The sequence below is a fragment of the Dermacentor albipictus genome, chromosome 1, assembly GCF_038994185.2.
Source record: "Dermacentor albipictus isolate Rhodes 1998 colony chromosome 1, USDA_Dalb.pri_finalv2, whole genome shotgun sequence".
Taxonomy (NCBI): Eukaryota; Metazoa; Arthropoda; class Arachnida; order Ixodida; family Ixodidae; genus Dermacentor; species Dermacentor albipictus.
Window position 1 is genome coordinate 222,826,154 of NC_091821.1, and position 18,921 is coordinate 222,845,074.

The 18,921-nt window shown below is 46.2% G+C and overlaps 1 pseudogene; it reads right to left on the reverse strand.

The window, feature by feature from the left end:
• LOC135912046 (T-cell leukemia homeobox protein 3-like) overlaps positions 1 to 18,921 on the reverse strand; it is a 113,183-nt pseudogene that overhangs the window by 81,498 nt on the left and 12,764 nt on the right.

Here is an 18,921-nt window from a genome sequence, read left to right on the forward strand (position 1 = left end):
CGTGTACATTTCGCCACCACCGCGACGGCACATCGAAAGCCACAGGCACGTTTGCGAAATAGCAAGGAAAAAAAAATGAAGACGAAATTTTCCAAAGAGAAACGAGCGGTTCATTTGCTTTGCGGGGCTGCAGTCCAAAAGAACATATAGCGCGAGCTTCGACTGTTGGGCTATAGGTGCTATTTAATTATGCATTGTAACTCAAAGACAGCGTGCACGCATGGTGGGTCGGAATGGATGAAAGCATTGTATACAAGACGATGTCATCGATTTTCGTATCTTGTTCCCTTCCTGCGTCCCGTCTTTGCACCATCGTGTACATTTTGATAGGACACACAAATAAGTTGGCAGTAGGACAGACTCTTAAGGATTACAATGACGAACTGGATAAACACTGAAAAATAAGTAGTTGTACACGTCCCATGCGAACTATTCCACATGCACAGGAACGTAAAACGCTCCTTCAGCAATCTCGTTTCTATTTGAGTTAAAGTTCTTAAGAATTAGACAGATGTTATAGTGGCGTATTTGAAACCGTATATAACGAGGCGTTATGTATACCGTCTGCATTCATATTATAGTGCGAATAGAGTCTCTCGAGCCACATAACTCTGGTTTTCTTTCTTCCTGCTGGGACCGATACTTGAACGCTTTGTATATGAGCAGAATAAGTACGTTTGTAATTACTATATTTGTCCAGGTGGCTTGCAATAAACGAATACTGGGAGTGCTATACGCATATCTTGCATGCCTTCGTAGCGTCAATCGTCTATCTTTTCTTTCAGTCCTGGTAGTTCTTCCTGCATTGTGCATTTCCCATACCCCCTTTCCACAGGACATCATGACCAATTGAATTTCCTTTTGGCTATATTCTTCCTGCCTTTCCTATACATCCTGTCTCCTGCTTGCTTTAAGGTTTACGCATCCTCTATTTTCATGCATGCGCTCTCATACAATGTCAATAAATCGGCAGTGACAATCCAGACTGGACCTCAAGCACGGTACACATGTGCGTAAAGTGCTAGGTTGCAAGCATTTCACGCAGCTCTGCCGTATTTCCTCGCATCAGGGCAATGTGGTGCGTTAGGCGATTACGCGGTTACAGTCATACCCTTTCTCTCTCTCTCTCTCTTTTGCTTCGGTTTTCCCCTTTCGATGCACTCTTTCGCGCTTTATTCTCCGGACATACGCCAGCTTATAACTGCACGCTGCTATAATTTCTGATGCCGCTTTAGGACTACGGTAACGAGTCATCATACGTGACAAGCTGAAACGTAAAATTAGTGAAATATCAAGTTGCCTTAATTAGTTTGGAAGCGTTTTAGATCAGTTTAGTCGATTAGAACATGCAAGATTTTAAACTTTCTGGCCAATTAACATCATAGTTTTAATCATATTTTCTTCTGTTCCGAACGCTGCTATTAAGTTGGTTACCGAAACAGCGTATAAGCGTCGGGTGGCACCACGAAATACAGCTTTCACAACTGTCATTTATGTGACGCTAGTACCTAGCAGCTGCAAAATATCAATCTTTCAACAACAGCGTACGTCGGAAAAGATGAATACTTACACTTTGAATCGTTCACGCATAGTAGAAATATGCCATTCCTGCCATACTTGCAAACGCCATTTCTCATCGACAGCGCGACACAAAGACGTCGTACGATGGTGTGACACAAGGCGTGCCTTTCGTAGCACCGCGCGAGTGTGCCGCAGTGAAGTGACGCGCGCGAGCACGTGCCAAGCGGCGGCGGCGGCGGCCGTGAATGGCAGCCCTGACAGCTGGCATTCACGTCCGGAGCCCGTGTAGCGTACCTTGGAGGCGGTCTTTGACGGCGGGTGCGTGGGTCCAATCCATGGAAAGGACGGGAACGCCGCCGAGGCTCCCATGGGCGCCGGCCGGTGTGCGGGCACGCGGATCACCGTCCCGTTGGCGCCCAGGTGCAGCGGGCTGAGGTGGGCGGCCGCGACCAGCGCCGGCATCTCGGCGGCCGACACGAGCGGCGGCGAAGGTCCGAGCAGGGCGCTGTCGGGCCGCCGTTCGCTGTCGTCGCCCAGCAGTCGGCTGATGCTGAACGAAAGGCGAGGCTTGTGGTTGGCACCCTCGGCCGAGGGAACGGGCGATGCCCGGTGAGCCGAGCGGCTGCCGTCCGTCGGCTCGGGCTCGTCATCCTGGCGCTCATCAGGCACGGCTCATGATATCCGCCGGGCGACCGGAGCACAGCGCCAAATGGCGAGCCGCCCGCGCGGGCGCCATAGCATGCCGGGGAGGGATCGCTGCGGAGGAGGCCGCGCCGCCGAAACCGGCCGCCCCGCCTCCGCCGCCGCTCGCTCCGCCCGCGCCCGTCGGCGGCCCTCCAATGGAGCCGCGCTGCCTTCGCCGGCGGAGATTTAATAACGGGGTCAGACTTCTTGAGCTATTCCTTGGGGCGTCTATCATTTTGGACGCAATATCTGCGGTCGGGCGCGGACGGGCTCCTCATGGCGCGCGAAGCGTCACCTCTTCCCGGCTTGCTCTGGTCTGGCTCACGCATGGCCGCCTGTGACAGTCCTTGGGAGCGGCAATTCATTACTACACGCGGCCAGGCGTCGCCCTTCGCTCTCGCGTCGTCGAAATTCTTGCGCGCCCCCGGCACCTGTGCCCGAGAGCGACGAGCGGCTTGCCCACTCTTGACACCTTCGCGGCCATGATTGTCTCGAGAAAAACACGCACGTGGGGAAAATGTTTCCGGAATTCACGTAGCAGATGCGCGAGGTGCACTCACTCGCTAGTATGGGCTACTTCCTAGCAAACAGTTGGTTACATGTCGGACAGAGTAGCTGAAGGTACTCGTTTTGTAAGCTTTTCCATTCTCTTTTTTCTTTATTTCCGGAGGAGGAGCAAGATGGGAGGTAATGCTTGAAAGAGCTATAATATTGTTCCTGGTGACACCGATTAACTCTCCTATATTATTTCTGGACAGGAAATTACCTTCACATATCTTCATGCATGCAGTGACGTTAGCTTCAGTTTGAAACAGACGTATAATTAGGTGTGATCCTTCTTAGCTAGCCATGCTGAATTGCAACAAAGGTTGAGTGGCATACTTTGGATATTATTGTGAAATAGTTATGTGATTGTCTCACATTTCGTTAATAGAAAATAAAAAAAAATCTGGCAGCTGTTTGGCCGAGAGAGAGAAAGAAGGAGAAATAAAGGAGAGGCAGGGAGATTAAGCAGCTGGAACTCCATTCACAACCAGTGCCGGGTTAAGCAATTTCGGGGCCCGGGGCTAATTGCATCCTTGGGGCCCTTGTGACGACGACGATGATGATGACGAGTGGTTTAAAACGCTGAATTTTTTGAAACCCCATATTACGTTCGCTGATTAGTGATAAAGTATCATCATCATAATCATCATCATAATCATCGTCATAATCACCATCAGCAGCAGAAGCAGCAGCAGCAGCCTCTTTTATGTCCACTGTAGGACGAAGGCCTGCGATCTCCAATTACCCCTGTCCTGCGCCAACCGATTTCAACTAGCGCCCGCGAATTTCCTAATTTCATCGCTCCACCTTGTCTTCTGCCGTGCGAGACTGCGTTTCCCTTCTCTTCGTACCCATTCTTAAACCCTAATGGTCCAACGATTATCTAACCGGTGCATTGAATGACTTGCCCAGCTCCATTTTTTTTTCTCTTGATGTCAATTAGAATATCGCCTATACCCATTTGCTCCCTGATACAAACCGCTCTCTTCCTGTCTCTTAACGTTATGGCTAGCAACATTCGTTCCATCGCTCTTTGCGTGGTCCTAAACTTGTTCTCAAGCTTCTTTGCCAGTCTCCAAGTCTCTGTCCCATATGTCAGCACTGGTAAAATGCACTGATTGTACACCTTCCTTTTCAATGATAATGGCAAGCTTCCAGTCAGGAGCTGACAATGTCTGCCGTATGCGATCCAACTAACCCACTTTTATTTTTTTATGAATTTCCTTCTCATGATCAGGGTTCCCGTGATTAATTGACCTAGGTAAACGTACTCCTTCACAGACTCTATAGATGCTGACTGGCGATCTTGAGCTCTTGTTCCCTTGCCCCCGCTATTCATCATTATCTTTGTCTTCTGCATTGTAATCTTCAACCCCACTCTCACACTCTCTGTGTTAAGGTCCTCAATCATTTGTTGTAATTCGTCTGCATTGTTGCTGGATAGAACAGTGTCATCGGCAAACCGAAGGTTGCTGATATATTCGTCATCGATACTTACTCCTAAACCTTCCCAGTTTAATAGCTTGAATACTTCTTCCAAGCACGCAGTGAATAGCATTGGAGAGACTGTGTCTCCCTGCCTTACCCCTTTCTTTATAGCTATCTTCCTGATTTACTTTTTCAGAATTAAGGTAGCTATGGAACCTCTGTAGGTATTTTTCAAGGTATTTGCGTAAGCGGTTTGTACTCCTTGATTACGTAATGCATCTATGAGTGCTGGTATCTCTACTGAATCTAATGCCTTTTCGTAATCTATGAAAGCCATATAGAGAGGCTTGTTGTACCCTGCGGATTTCTCAATAACCTGATTGGATGTGATCCATTGTAGAGTATTCCTTCCTGAAGCCAGCCTGTTCCCTTGTTTGACTAAAGTCCAGTGTTGCCCTTATTCTATTGGAGATTATTTTGGTAAATATTTTATATAAAACTGGGAGCAAGGTAATGGGCCTATAAGTTTTCAATTATTTAACGTCTCCCTTCCTGTGGATTAGTATAATGTTTGCATTCTTCCAGTTTTCTGGGACCCTTGCAGTGGATAGACACTTCGCATACATCATCTTTTTGGGTTCGGGAAACTAATTTCTTGGCGTGATTTCTAGTGTTATTTAACGGCTATTATCTGACGTACACGTTGGTATATTTAAAGCGTCAGCCCTTCACAAATTCACAATTAGTCGAAGTGCCGCATCGGCAAGCATGCACGGACCAAAAAACAGGAGAGCGCATTCTTCAAAACGAGACACATTTTATTAGGCGTTCGATCTTCAAGTCATAAACGCATAGCATTCAACAAAACGTACGTACAATGCTGCACACGTACATTGCACTGCACGTATGTACAACGTTGGCAGCAAGCATGCTCAGCAACTTTCTCTTTTCATATGGTTGAGGGGGGCCCATGAAAGTTGGGCGCCCGAGGCTGCAGCTCCCATAGCCCCCACTTTAATCCGGCACTGTTCACAACCCTAAACTGGAGGAGGGAGCAGTGGGTAGAAAAGGAAACAGGAAAGAAGAAGTGAGTGATTCGCGCTCTCGCACAGCAGCGTTTACCGTGCAATGAAAAGTGGTCGCAATTTAACGGAGTTTTTCGTCAATTTGTATGCTCGCCCACCCCTCATGTAAAACCCATCTGTACTTGAGGTATTGTAAATAAATAAATAAATAAATAAAATTCAGGCCAGTCGTCTTCAAAAAGTGCAGAAGTGCTCTTAACGAATAATGAATTTGTGGGACGACGCATTCGGGAGGGTATCTTCCTTAGTATTTTACTTATCTTGTAAGGTAAGGGCTGCCTATATACTGCAGGTGCCGTATTTTCTAACGCTCCCTCTTCAGAGTTGCCATTCTTTTCGTGCTTGTTTGTTAACTCCAACGTGGTTCGGAAGCCACCGCGTCACCGTGATGGCTGTGATCGTACGCTACAGGCGCGCCGCACGATATGCAGAAACCGAAAAATGGAAAGCGTAATGGAAATTTAGGGAAAATTTCCATTCCATTGCCATTATTTTTCACGTAAATTTTAGTATTTAGCGAAGATTAATGGCAAAATTTGGTTCGGTTTCGAAATGACCGAAAGAATGAACCAGTTTGAAAAAATGCAGCAAAAACGTGTGCATGCTTATGTTATCCTACAAATAATTCAGCAGTCCAAAAACCTAATCTATGTGAATATTACCTTGATAAACAAAACAAAAATGTATTTCACGGTTGGGCTCTTTTCAGCGTCTTACGCCGGCGTGCTGTTGCCATCGCAATCAATTATCGTGCAATGTTTCCAGCATAGGAACACCTAAATACTATCGTGACTGCAAACTGAGACAACAAAAAATAAAAAAAAAGTTATGTCACGGAGTTTTCCGCGCAAGTGCTGCTTGGAGCACTCTGCATAGGGTAAGCTTTCTGTTGTACAACAACAACAACAACAACAACAACAACAACAACAACAACAATAGTAATAAAATAATAATAAAAAATTTGGAGGACGTTTAAGCTTCACCTTTAAAAGTGCAACGCGATAGCATTCAAAGACCCTTGATTGCCTTTCGTGCTTCCCGGCAACTGCAGCTTATGTAACCGTAACGTTTACCAGGAAAAGCTGGCGGCGAACGCTACGCACGAAGCTAAGCTTTCTGGTAGAAACGCGGTCTTTTGCATGGATCGATCTCCTGTTAGTGTTTCGCACTTTTATTATTCAGTCTGAGAAGAGTTAACATAAAGGATACGCACTGTCGGTGTTTTACATTACATTTGTTTGTGGGCCGCCGTTCTCAAAGTTCTGAGGAATAAGTTTATAAAAAATGAAAGACAAGGTATGGGCAACTTTGGTGGTAAAAAAATGGTTGGATATGCGGGGTTCGACATTAAGTACGAAATTATTTTTGCCGAAGCGACGTCCGACGCCGAACGCGGGACTTAATTTTCGGTCAGTCTGCATGGTTCTTGTAGCCAGGCCATCAAAAGTATTCATTGCATGTGCATATAATCTAGGTGCCCATGATTTATGTGTGTGCGTTCTCTCGTGTACATGATCATTTTTGTATGCACACATCTCATAGCATCACTACAAAATTATGTGAAGCGTCTCTGTCACATTATAATTGTATTTAACAATTGTGTACACTGTATATACTGAAAATAATATTATACATGTGACATTTAGTTTTTGCGTAACTGTGCCTTTCCGTGGATCTATGTGGATGTTAGTGAGTGAGGACTCGGAAAACTGTTTTGAAAATGCGCCGTGTTTACAATGGTTTGTTTTTCTGTGTATGTTATCGTCCCGCAGGTGGAATTGTGCCGTGATTGTGACTCGGTGTTCGTATCGTCTCTTGTTGAAATAAACTTTTTCTAAACACGCGGGACGCCGACGCCGGATCTTCTGCGACACGGGGCCCTTAACGCTGTCGCGTTAGAACAATGCCGTGCACACCGTAATCGCAACGTTTGAACATCGCAAGTAAACAAGCGCAGTGGGCATTTGCACCTCGTCTACAAAACATTAAGCCGATGTACGCCGCCGCGAAAACAACTGAAAACTTAAATGAAAGCTCGCGCGCTCTTATTCTTATAGCAGCCCATCCGCTGCGGACAGCAGAAATGATTATATGATGGGTCTGTCTTGTCCTCGTATATTTATTTATTTATTTATTTATCCTTTTTTTATCATCCGCTGATTATCATAATGCAAGATCACCTCGCCTAAAAGCTGCGCCTTATAAGTCGAAGCAGAGACGACGTCACAGGTCTCGTCTATACCACGTTACACATCCCCCTCCCTAGTACGGCGCACAAATGGAGAGAGAGAGAGAGAGAATAAGGAAAGGGAAGTGCGGCTCGTGAAGCATAAACCATGACTTGGGATATACTTTGTGGGAGAAGGGGAATCTCGGTAGATCTATTAAAGGCTCTCAGCCTTCTGCGATCATATTGCCGTTTATAGAATGCCGGAAAACGGGTAACCACGGCCAACCACGGTGCACGGCGCTGTTAGCGGAATCTAGCCGCACATTATCCAATGCTTTTGTGTTGCACGGGTTTTTTCTCGTTTAGAAGGCTTGGAAAAAAAAAAGTTGCTGTATGTGATATAGAGTATATACAACATTGTTGTTGCCGACACTTTCACGCAAGCAGACGGGTAACACTTCGTGCGTCGTTGCAATAATTGTTCTGTGCGCTCTGGGCAACGCACGCGTAATACGGAAGGTGTGGTCTCGTCAGGCCTAGTACGAATGCCAGAATCACCGAATGACCTCGGGAATTAGCCCGATTGAAGGTGCCAGTCGCGCATAATTAACTTGTCTTTAGGTTAGCTTGCGTACAATATTCTGAACCTGTCTAATCGGAGAGAGCCTGCTTCGGCGAGCGCCGGCTCGCCTTCTTGCCACATTTCATCAACTTTTCATTTACTTCTATTACAGCTATTACTAAAGCATAAAATAATTAGAACCCTTCGTGGGAAGGTGCTTTGCACATTACTGTGTATTATTATAACCAGAAGATCCTACGCCGGCCTTACATCTTTTCTCTTGTTTACTGTCTCCTCTCCCGCTGTTGTGTTCAACCCAGTAAGAAGTGCATGAGCGCGTTCAATGAGACAGTATATGAGGAAAGAGAAAAGTAGAAGGCAGAGAGTGGTTAACCTCCCTGCCTTCTACTTTTCTCTTTCCTCCTACTGTCTCATTGAACGCGCTCATGACGTCTCATAGGGTTGAACATAACAGCGGGATAGGCACATAGCAGTCGTCGTATAACTGGAAGTTACGAAGAAGGTTGTTGTATATGGTAGATCAGCTCTTCAGAAGCTCGCAAGGTGGACGAAGTTTCATGTAAGGAAACTGTCATTCACACACTGTAAACGAAAATAAACCGAGCTGAGAGTTTTTAAGAGGTGATGTGCCCTAAAACCTCCCCTCCTCAATTATTTACTCCGATATATGGGAGCAAAACAGCGCCATTCGCTCGTTTCACTCCGCTGGCTAGCTGCGGGAGTATTAAGGCGACATGACGCGATTTTACTCCGCTTAAAAATCTTGTTCTCCCGTGAAACTCCGACAGGGAGTTTTAAAAAACTCCCCTCCGCCGATACAGGTTGGTCACGTGGCGCTTCCCATGAGGCTGTGCGCCTCGCCAGCGACCGGGCGCGTTCGGCGGAGCGGGCAGTGCTCATGGCTGACGGTTTGTTTACGTCTGTGAAGTGTCGTTCCGTGACAGCGTTTCATCAATTTGTTTGCCGTATCTCCTTCCAGAAAGTGTTATAGGCATGCCTGAAGCTCACTGTATCTCAGCTTCAAGTACATTAGCTGTGATCACTTTCCTGAAAACGATGATTGCAAGAGCCACGTTTTCAAGTGCGGAAAAAGGCTTAGGTATACCTCGAAGCTGCTCACTGGCTCGTGATGTCGGCTCACGTTCTGGCTGTGTTTTCGTGCATGCGTCACGTTGTCTTGTGTTCTTCAGTACGTGAAATGCGACTTCTATGTCCTTTTGAGTACATGCTGACAACGTCCAGTGTAGTGTTTGAAAGGACCGCGTAGCAATGGCAACAGCAGCCACTGTTCGAGCGACGACATCCGTGCTTGTCGCGCATGAATAGCATAACCGAAGTTCGTTGCGGTGCTGTGTTGCCAGTGAGAAAGACCGGAGTGCAAGCAACTGTTTTTATTTATCTGTGAATGGATATCCTCGCCCGAAGAAAAACGGTAGGACATAAGTATGCGTGCTGAAAATAAAGCTTCTTATTGAGCGATGTGAATCGAATTGTTATCGCGCATATAGGTTTTGGTCCCGTCGTTGCTTCCGATATTGCATTAACATTACGCTCTAACCGAGACACTGATTTAGACGCATGCCTGCTGGCTCCGAGTTTAGGAATTCACTCGACAGATCAGCGATGTAGCTCCTTTGCGCAACCGAGACAGATTGCTTGGACGCAGAGCATGTAGTGCGGTGTATAAAATGTATGTCTGCGCATTTTCGGTGTTACGTCGGCTGCTGCGGGTCATGCTCACACGTAATAATTTCTTGCTACGCTACCACTATATCGCAAAAATTTAATTTTGCTATGCAGCACGTGCGCTTACATTTTTCTTGCTTACTGTAACTAACGCACTACTTTTCGGCCGCGAACGCCGGCAGTGTGCGAAGTCGCTTCAGCACTCACAGAATGGCATGATAATTCTGAAAAATAAAGCCATTAACTTTTTTTCTCTCACTATTTTGAATTAACAGTTTTGTGTTGGTTAAGGTATTCTGCTAATTTCAAAGAGGCAGATCATGTATGAACGAGCATGTGAGTCGCAATTCTGAAAACAGCACAGCTGCTCCCTAGGCGGTTTCGAGGCACACAGTATCGTGGCTATATATACTGGCACCGTTGCTTCTTGAGTATCGCGTGTACGTGGGATGTCTTTCAAATTTCTGCATTGGGCGTTTCTGAAATGTTTATGTATGTCATGATATATGTGCTTTCATTGACTTGTTTCGTCGAATTTGACGCGGTCTCGTGTGCATATTTCAAAAATTGACCAGCGCAGCCTCTGCATGTAAACATGTTCGCGCCAACTCACGCGATGCCTCTTTTTATACTCCCGTTGCACCTCGAAAAAACTCCGTCAATTGCAAAGCAAAAAATAAAGAAAAGACAGCAAAAAAACTCCCATAATTCTACGCAAAAATTCCGCTCGTACGGAGTAAAAATTCTACTCCGATCATACGGAGCATAATTAACTCCGAACCGGGGGGTCGCTAGAGGACAAGCTGTATACTCCCACCTCGGAGTTATTTCCGTTTACAGTGCATGGCAGGCGCGGGAATCTAACCCTCATCCAACGTCTTCCCGGGGCTGTGGCTAACCGGGAGCATGCATGGCAGATTTCAGAGACAGGCCGAATTAATCGACAACTCGAAGCAAGGGAGCGCCGAATACGACAAATCAGTTCTGCGGATATCCTAAATGTGGAGGAAGCTTCATGGCAGGGAATAATTGTCATTGTACCGAAAGGGGATTAAAATGATTCGAGTTATCGATTATCGAGTTATCGACCTTACAGCCATTGTTGATTTCCTAGTCGCCACTGTTATAGAATTTGTATTATAACGGTGCAATTGAACCCGCCGTGGTTGCTTAATGGGTGCATATGGCGTTGCGCTGCTAAGCACGAGGTATAGCGGGATCAAATCGCGGCCACGGCGGCCGCCTTTCGATGGGGGCGAAATGCAAAAACACCCGTATGCTTAGATTTAAGTGCCCGTTAAAAAACCTGAGGTGGTCAAAATTAATACGGACTTCTGCACTGGCGTGCCTCATAATCAGACCGTGGTTTGGCAGTTAAAACTCCATAATTAAATAAAAAATCAATGCACTTGTTTCGACCTGTCACGATCTGCTAATATTTGTAGCATATATATATATATATATATATATATATATATATATATATATATATGGACTGTAGTGTCTATGTTAATTGCAAATGGCAATTTGCAAATGCTAATAGTTAATTGATGTAATGCTAATGCTAATAGTGTTAATTGCAGATGCTAATAAGCAAATGCTAATTGCACAATAAAAGAATGATGAACTAAAATACAAATATAAACGACTGATACTCGTAGCAGTGCAATGTAGTGTGATTGAAATGCCAGTGTCAGACGGTTTTCTTAGTACACAAGATTTCATTCTTGAGGGTGTCTAATCTAAGGCAGGTGACTATACCCTGCAGTTAATCAATGTTAACTACATTCGGAATGCCAAATCGGGACTAAAACCCTATCTTGCCGTCCTTACAATGGGAAGTAGGCAGAACGTTCGCTCGGCAAATATTGTCGCCGGAATTACGTCTGCAGCCACAGTGCCAGAGCAAAAGCGACAAAAAAGACACTTCGTGCAGCGCTTTTCATCATCGCTGTTCTCAGTGGCAACTCACAGCGGACGAATGAATAGCGCGCACAAAGGGGCCCACCGTTGTTTACCGATTGCTCGACTCTTGAACGTCTTACCACAACACAGAGCCCGCACCGATGCCTCTGCAGGGAGAAAATTCGCCTCTCTCCGCGGAAGACGTTCCGTTACTTCATTGGAATTTCGGGCGAAACTGGTGCATATTTTACATTAAAGTCATCAGCTGCACCAACGATATACCGTGCTTCCAAATTTAAGCAACACCTCCCGGACATCAGTGGGTCTTTTAACAAACCGAATAAAATCACGATTTGATTGAAATTCTAATCTCAAAGATTAGCTCATGCACACAGAATACACGTTGTGCATTACGAAGCCAATTAATTGCGGAAGCGATTGTTAATCACTGTGGATATCATCCTGAAGGCTTTCTTCAAGAGTTGTTTCTTATACTATGTATAACGCGCAGCACACGGGTAATGAAGACTGGCACAACACACATTTAGCATTGCGCTCTTTCTGCACAGGCAGCTAAAAATTTAGCACAGCATTTCGTAATGGAAGGCGCGAAAGCGGCACGAGCCATGACTCCGGCACTGACGGGGAGTTTTTTTTGCGATCGGAGCTGCACGCACTTACATAACCATTCCAGCCACATGCTTTATTTGCAGACTTCGCCCTCAGAAAGGAAGGAAAACAAGAGTGAAAGGCAGAGAGGTGAAAGACAGGGAGGTTAACCAGATTAGGTGTTCTGTTCGCTACTCTGCACAAGGGAATGGGGTAAGAGCAAGAAAGATAAGAAAAAAAAAAAGATTAGAAAATAAAAAGGAACGCATCAGTTTTCACATTCTGTAGTTTTTCAGTCAGTCACGTTTTCTTTAAAAAAACACATTAGCGCTTTTAAAGCAGTTCGTGCCGACGTCGGCGGGATCAGCATCCAAGAATTCTGCCTTCCGTAAGGGGCCGGTCGCCAATCCTGTCGAGCGCACGGGGTGCTCCAATGAACTGTCCCAGCTGTCTTTGCAGCCTCCGAGGTGGCACGGTGGCTGTGGCTCTCTGCTATTGCGCAAGATGTCACAGGTTCGGTTCCTGGCCACAGCGTGCGCATTCTGATAGGGGCCGAATTCAGAACACTCGTGTACTGCGCTTTGGCAGCACAATAATGGAAAGGATCGCAGGTGGTCAAACTAAACCCGGAACCCTCCAGTATACGATGCCTCTCATAAGCTGCTTTGGGACTTTCAATCAATCAATCAATCAATCAATCAATCAATCAATCAATCAATCAATCAATCAATCAATCAATCAATCAATCAATCAATCAATCAATCAATCAATCAATCAATCAATCAATCAATCAACTTTCCGTGTAGTGCCAGGGTAACAACATGACGCAAATGTTGAATTTCTCACATGCATGATTGCGATTGACGTTGTAAATGAACACTAAATCGTAAATATTTGCAATTGAACTAAGCACGTTGGTGATTGCAGTGGGTTGGATCACTGTCCTTGCGCCGCCGAACACACATCCCGTTTGTTCGAGCTGAATTCGTGTCTCCAAAACACGGTTGTACATTGCAAAACGATTGCAGATGCACTGACATCTCATCGCTCTTTGTCTTTCCCAGCCGTCGATGAGGATTCTCTGTGGCGTGCTATACGTGACGATGTCTCCATACTTATTGAACATGACGTATGTGCTTTTCCCCTTGGCATTCGATGGCCCAACGCCCACCGACAGTGGCGAAAGAAGCACGAGTCTACAAGTTTAATGCGCTGGTTCTGCGAGAGCGGTAAGCGATAAACAACTTTAGGCGCGCTTGAATCTCGGCGGGAGCAATTAATGAAGCAGTCGCAATTTGTTTTCTCTAATTAATATGCTCCTGAAGTATTATCCAAGGGCAAAAGGAATTACCCGTTTGACCAGGAGCGGCGAAAAAAAGCCACACATTCAGGTCATCGCGCCCAGGTACAGGAGAAAGCTGAAGCCTCATGCGAAAAGAAGATGCTGAATGTTGATAACAAAAATAAGGAGGTGAGAATGATGATAACGCGGTCTCTCATGCATGCCAAATATTACACACAAAAAAGCAGTAGAAAAGAAAGAAAAAACAAGAAAAGACCAACGCAATAACAGGAAAAAAAAGTTTAAAACAAAACAAAAGCACTCCAGGGGCAACGAAATGTGCTGCACACCGAGGCCTGCTCTATAACGCTGGACAAACACGTATGAAAACAAACACTGCCGTATGTCATATATAGAAAGCGGCGAAAAAATTCGGAAGACTTCTATTACCGAAATGATTAATGACCCTGGTTTCGTCTGTGTTAACAACCGCGCGCATCTTATTTTTCATCCGGGGCGAAGCTCTTTCAGCCTCTTCTTCTCGCGAGTAATGAGTTAATTAGGGCGCCGCTGCTTGTTTTTCACTCGCGGTCGCGACGCGCGAGCTTCTCCGCGCGGCGCGGCGTTGTCACGCGCGGCGGCGGCGGTGGCTCAGCGCGCTGGGCCGAGTCCCTTATTTAATAAAGAATTCCGGAGGCGTAACGTATTTCCCTGCTAACTCGATAAGGCGTCTGAAACAGCCCCGAAACGGCGAAAAACCGATCGGCGCACAAACTGTTATCTGTTTTACTTTTTTCGCTCTTTCACACACACACACATACATACATACTCATATATATATATATATATATATATATATATATATATATATATATATATATATATATATATATAATCTTTCGTCCGCACGCGAGCGAGCGCAGTGCTTGGGCGCTTCGGTTGCAGCCGCAGCATGGCACGATGCCCACGCTATTAATTACTTGCGTGAGTAATAAACGGGAACTGAAAATCGTACTAATTGGCCCTGCTCACTTCCATGATTTCGAGCGCAGAGGATCGCTGCCCACGGACAAGCAATGTCGTGAGGCTTGTTTTTGAAAAAGAAAAAAAACGTATTGCGTTATCAGTATAAGTATTATTATTATTTTTTGGCCTCTAGCGTTCTGTGAGATTTGATGTCCCAGTTGCCGCGAGGCGGTCGCACAGCAGATGAAACTCTGTACGGGAAAAGAATCTATACTGCGGCTCGCAGAAGGTGCTCAGCCAAATGCAACGTTACATATACCGCATTGGCTCTGATAAGAAAATCCCATTGATGGACTCCAATGGACGATGTGTGTGTACTGTGCGATGTGCTCTCTCTCCCTCTCCCCCTTCCCCATTTTTCATTTCCCCCATCCCGCTACCATGTGTAGGGTAGCAAACCGGTTAAGCTAAACTGGTTAGCCTCCCTGCCTTTCCTTCTCCACTTTTTCCTTCCTTCCTTCCTTCCTTCCTTCCTTCCTTCCTTCCCATTTGGCCATGCGACGGAATCGTGACTTAATTGTGCATCATGATGTGTCTTGATATTGACATTTTGCCTGCGACTTATCGTAGAATTTTATGCTATCGTCCATTGAGCCAAGCATCTACGTGACAACATCTGAAGTCAGCAAATAAAAAGAAAAAGAAAAAAAAGCACATATGGCTCCGTCCTGCCTAACAGCTCTGCCGTAGCTGCCTTCGTTCCAGCAAAAGCCACCACCCTCAAGTTCAAGACGTATCAGTTGGCAAGGTCTGTACGGCAGCAGTACTTGCAGCGCTTCACGTCGCATTATAGTTTATTAATGACAAAGCAAATTAAAATGAAACGGCGCACTTTCTGCGACTAAAAGGCGGTACTGGATCCAGTGTTTACTGTCAGCCTGGCGGCGCGGTCCGCATGAAAAGGTGGTGTTTATAATTACAGAGGCCACCCACCCCTTGACTGTGAATGGGCACTATGTCATATTCCATGGGCTACCAAGTTACTGTGGTATTATCGGCAATGAGCGTACCAATCAAGCTTCCCGTTTAGCCCATGGAGAAGACCACCACATATCAATCGCGATTTCGAGACGCTGCAAAGATGCTCCGCACGCTTGCACGATGTGGGGATTTGGGGAATTCGACGCGCCATTGCGCGGGCGCATTTCACCCATGCCTGTTATCCTTATCCACCTCGTTCTCGCTCCGAACCAGTTTTCGGCGGTGGCGCTCCACTCGCGGTGGTTCGCGGTGAGGGCGGAGCTAGTGACGTCACGAAGCGGCCCCTGGTGGCTACTGCCGTGACGGTACCGGCTCTCTTGCTCCTTGGGACGGTGCCCGGTACGTACATGCTTCCTCTCGTCCGCCGACACCTTTGTGACTAGGACTGAGCTCACGCACAGTGCCTTTGCCCGTGCGAGGAGCGCGTGCCTCGTGTTGTTCCTATCCTGGCGCTAAGCCGAAGAACGGGTGCCTAGTGCTCGCGCGAGGTCGTACCACGCCGAGCCGCACTCATCGGAGGCGCAAGCCGAAGGAGGTTGCCCAAGCTCTCGCGAGTTGGCCCATCGGTTATCGCGAGAGCGAGTAGCATAGCCGCCGGGACTTTTCCTATACGGCACGTCCCAGCTTGAGCCTGTGCTCTCGCAGCGACGTGCTACAGGCGCCCTTAACTGTATTTTTCGCCCTTGGTGCGGGACCCCTTTGGTTCCCCGCCGTCCCGGGACCGGGCGTTCGTGCAGTGTTGGGTGCCGTTGGAGACAATAAACGGTTTCCGTCAACTTAGGGCAATACTGTGTTCTTGCGTGCGTCGCTCGGTAGCCCCTTGTGGCCTGAGCTCGCGCGCAGCGACGCTAGAGGCTGACGGCTGGCGCGGCCTTGTACGTGCCTCGCTAAGCTCGAACCCGCGGTGGTCGGTACTCCTGTGAGACGCTAAGACCCCACAACGCCAATACACCACGTCAGAATGAAATGAACCACGCTTCATGCATGCCCGATTATATTCCCTGGACCCAACCTTAAGCAATCGACTTCCACCAAAGCTTTCCACCAGACGTTTACCAATGACTACATCGCATCTGAAGGTCGTGCATGCGATACTGCGCTTCATGATATCCGCCGGCTTGTGTGAACGCCCATAATTGGAACGGCCTTCGTATTAATTTTTCTTTTTGAGCATCTCTCTCGCGCTGTGCTCTTTCCCACCCCTAAACTTCCCCCGCTCCACTGCAGGGTAGCAAACTGGAAACTCGCATCTGGTTAATCGCCCTGCATTCCTCTCTTTCTCTCTCTCGCTCGTATTATCGTACGAAATAATATCCTCATTAAGACAAAATTAATCTCCCCCCTTGCGCTGTTCAGTGACCTGCATCTAAAAAAGGCAAAGAAAGGTGTACTAGTTGCCGACGCTCCATGTATGCTTTATAAGAGGACAAGGTTCAACTACTTTCAAGCAAAATAAGAACTAGAAGAAGAAGAAGAAAGGAGAACGCAGTAAAAAAAAGATCTGGTATTTCTAGAGGTTATTTTACTGCAATTTCTGATTTTTGCTGTAAAAACATCGATAATAAGTTTCCTGCTCGTGTAGTATTTGCTCTGGGCATTTTAATTTGCCGTTTGTAGCCGCACAAAATTGCTTGAAAACTGGACAATAAAGTTAAAATGAGTATCGAATAAGGGGCTGCACAGTAGTGCACAAACAAGCAAGCAAGCAAGCAAGCAAGCAAGCAAGCAAGCAAGCAAGCAAGCAAGCAAGCAAGCAAGCAAAAAAGACGGGTGACGGACCTGCATGTTGCTATTAGAAGCTTTTTGCGTCAAGCGCTAAAGATCACACAATCTATAAGACACAAGCATGACACAAAAGGCGGAAAAAGTTAAGGATTCATCGTGATCCGTTATTTTTACTATTACTTGTTTCGCATTTACACGTGGTTTAGAAAACAAATTAATAGATGCGATGAACGCGAGCCGAAAGGTTGCATAGCCCGAGTCGCTCACCAGTCTGCTTGGGATTTCTCTCAAATGTGGCTTCGCAAAGAGCACACCACCATTCTACTACACTTGCTCATTGCGGCGCGTATGCATAGAGCTCCACACTGCGCGACGATGAACGCCTGGCATGCCAAAGTCTTGCTTTAAACGGCTTGTATTGCACGTCGCGCATATTTGCTCATCTGGGATGCCAAGGAGGAACATATGAGAGCATATATACGAAATCGGGCTACACTCAAGCTCTGTTATAACGAACTGTTTCGAGGACTAAAGATAGTTAGTTAGATATAACGAGTAATTTAATATTTTAGCATATCCTAACCCGTGAATAACGAACCTTTAGGATGAGCTCATTGTACACGGGTAGAACAGAGGGGCGAACAGACAGTGATGACCTGACCCTCACACCAACACGTGTCTCTGCAGCAACTCGATAGGATCGACCGCTGCATCGGCTTATGTATCCTATTGCACCACATACACGGTCAGTCGGAAGATGCTGAAGAACGATTCCCAGCCACATAAAAACATGCTCAAAAAGCATTTGCAAAAAAAAAAGCCTGTAAATAAGCAGCTGCCGGTGGTTTCATGGCGCAGGCTGAATCACTCAGAGTTCAATATATCCAATGCTCAGTTCGTTTTGAGCGATTTATTTTTAATGAATAAGCTTTTAATGGATAAGTTTGGCATGTTCGATATACAGCCTAATTTGTCGTTTCCGGGTTCGTTATGATCGGGTTCGACTGTAGCGAGTTTGGGAATTAATACAGGGCGCACAGCGCAGACTCTATGGACAATAAGAAAATGCAGAGCATATACGATGACGACACATCAAGTATGGTGTGGAATATATTTGACCTTGAGTTATTTATTAGGAAGGAACACAGCATAATTAAAAAAAAGAAAAGGCGTGAGAGTAACGAATATGAAAAGGCACCAATACTGTAGCTTGACAGGCATTATAACTACTGCTGATGACCAGCAAAGAAACAGTTAACCTCAAAACGCCGTAATTTATCTCCCGAAATGCGCAAACGACGATTGTCCACAGTATAACCACGATGTGATTATGAAGTACTCTGTAATGAGACTCGGGATATATTTTGGTACGAAACAAAAGGAACAGAAAAAAGAAATTATAGACACAAAAATAAGTAAAAAGAGCAACAATAACAAAAATGGTTCTCAAATAACACTTGCCAAACAGGACAGGCGATAAAATGCACATAGACGTGGGGGAATGGTGAAGGAAGATAAAGTAAAGCTACAGGTTTGTAGGGTACATTTCTGCAATACGGAGGGCGTAATCCGTGCAGTAAGGGGAGGGTTGATAAGCCGCGAAATGCAGGTGGCGATGCCAGCATGAAATTCGGGCACCAGCTCTAAGTGCTGTCACGGATTTTGACAAACTATTCAAGGCATTGAGGCT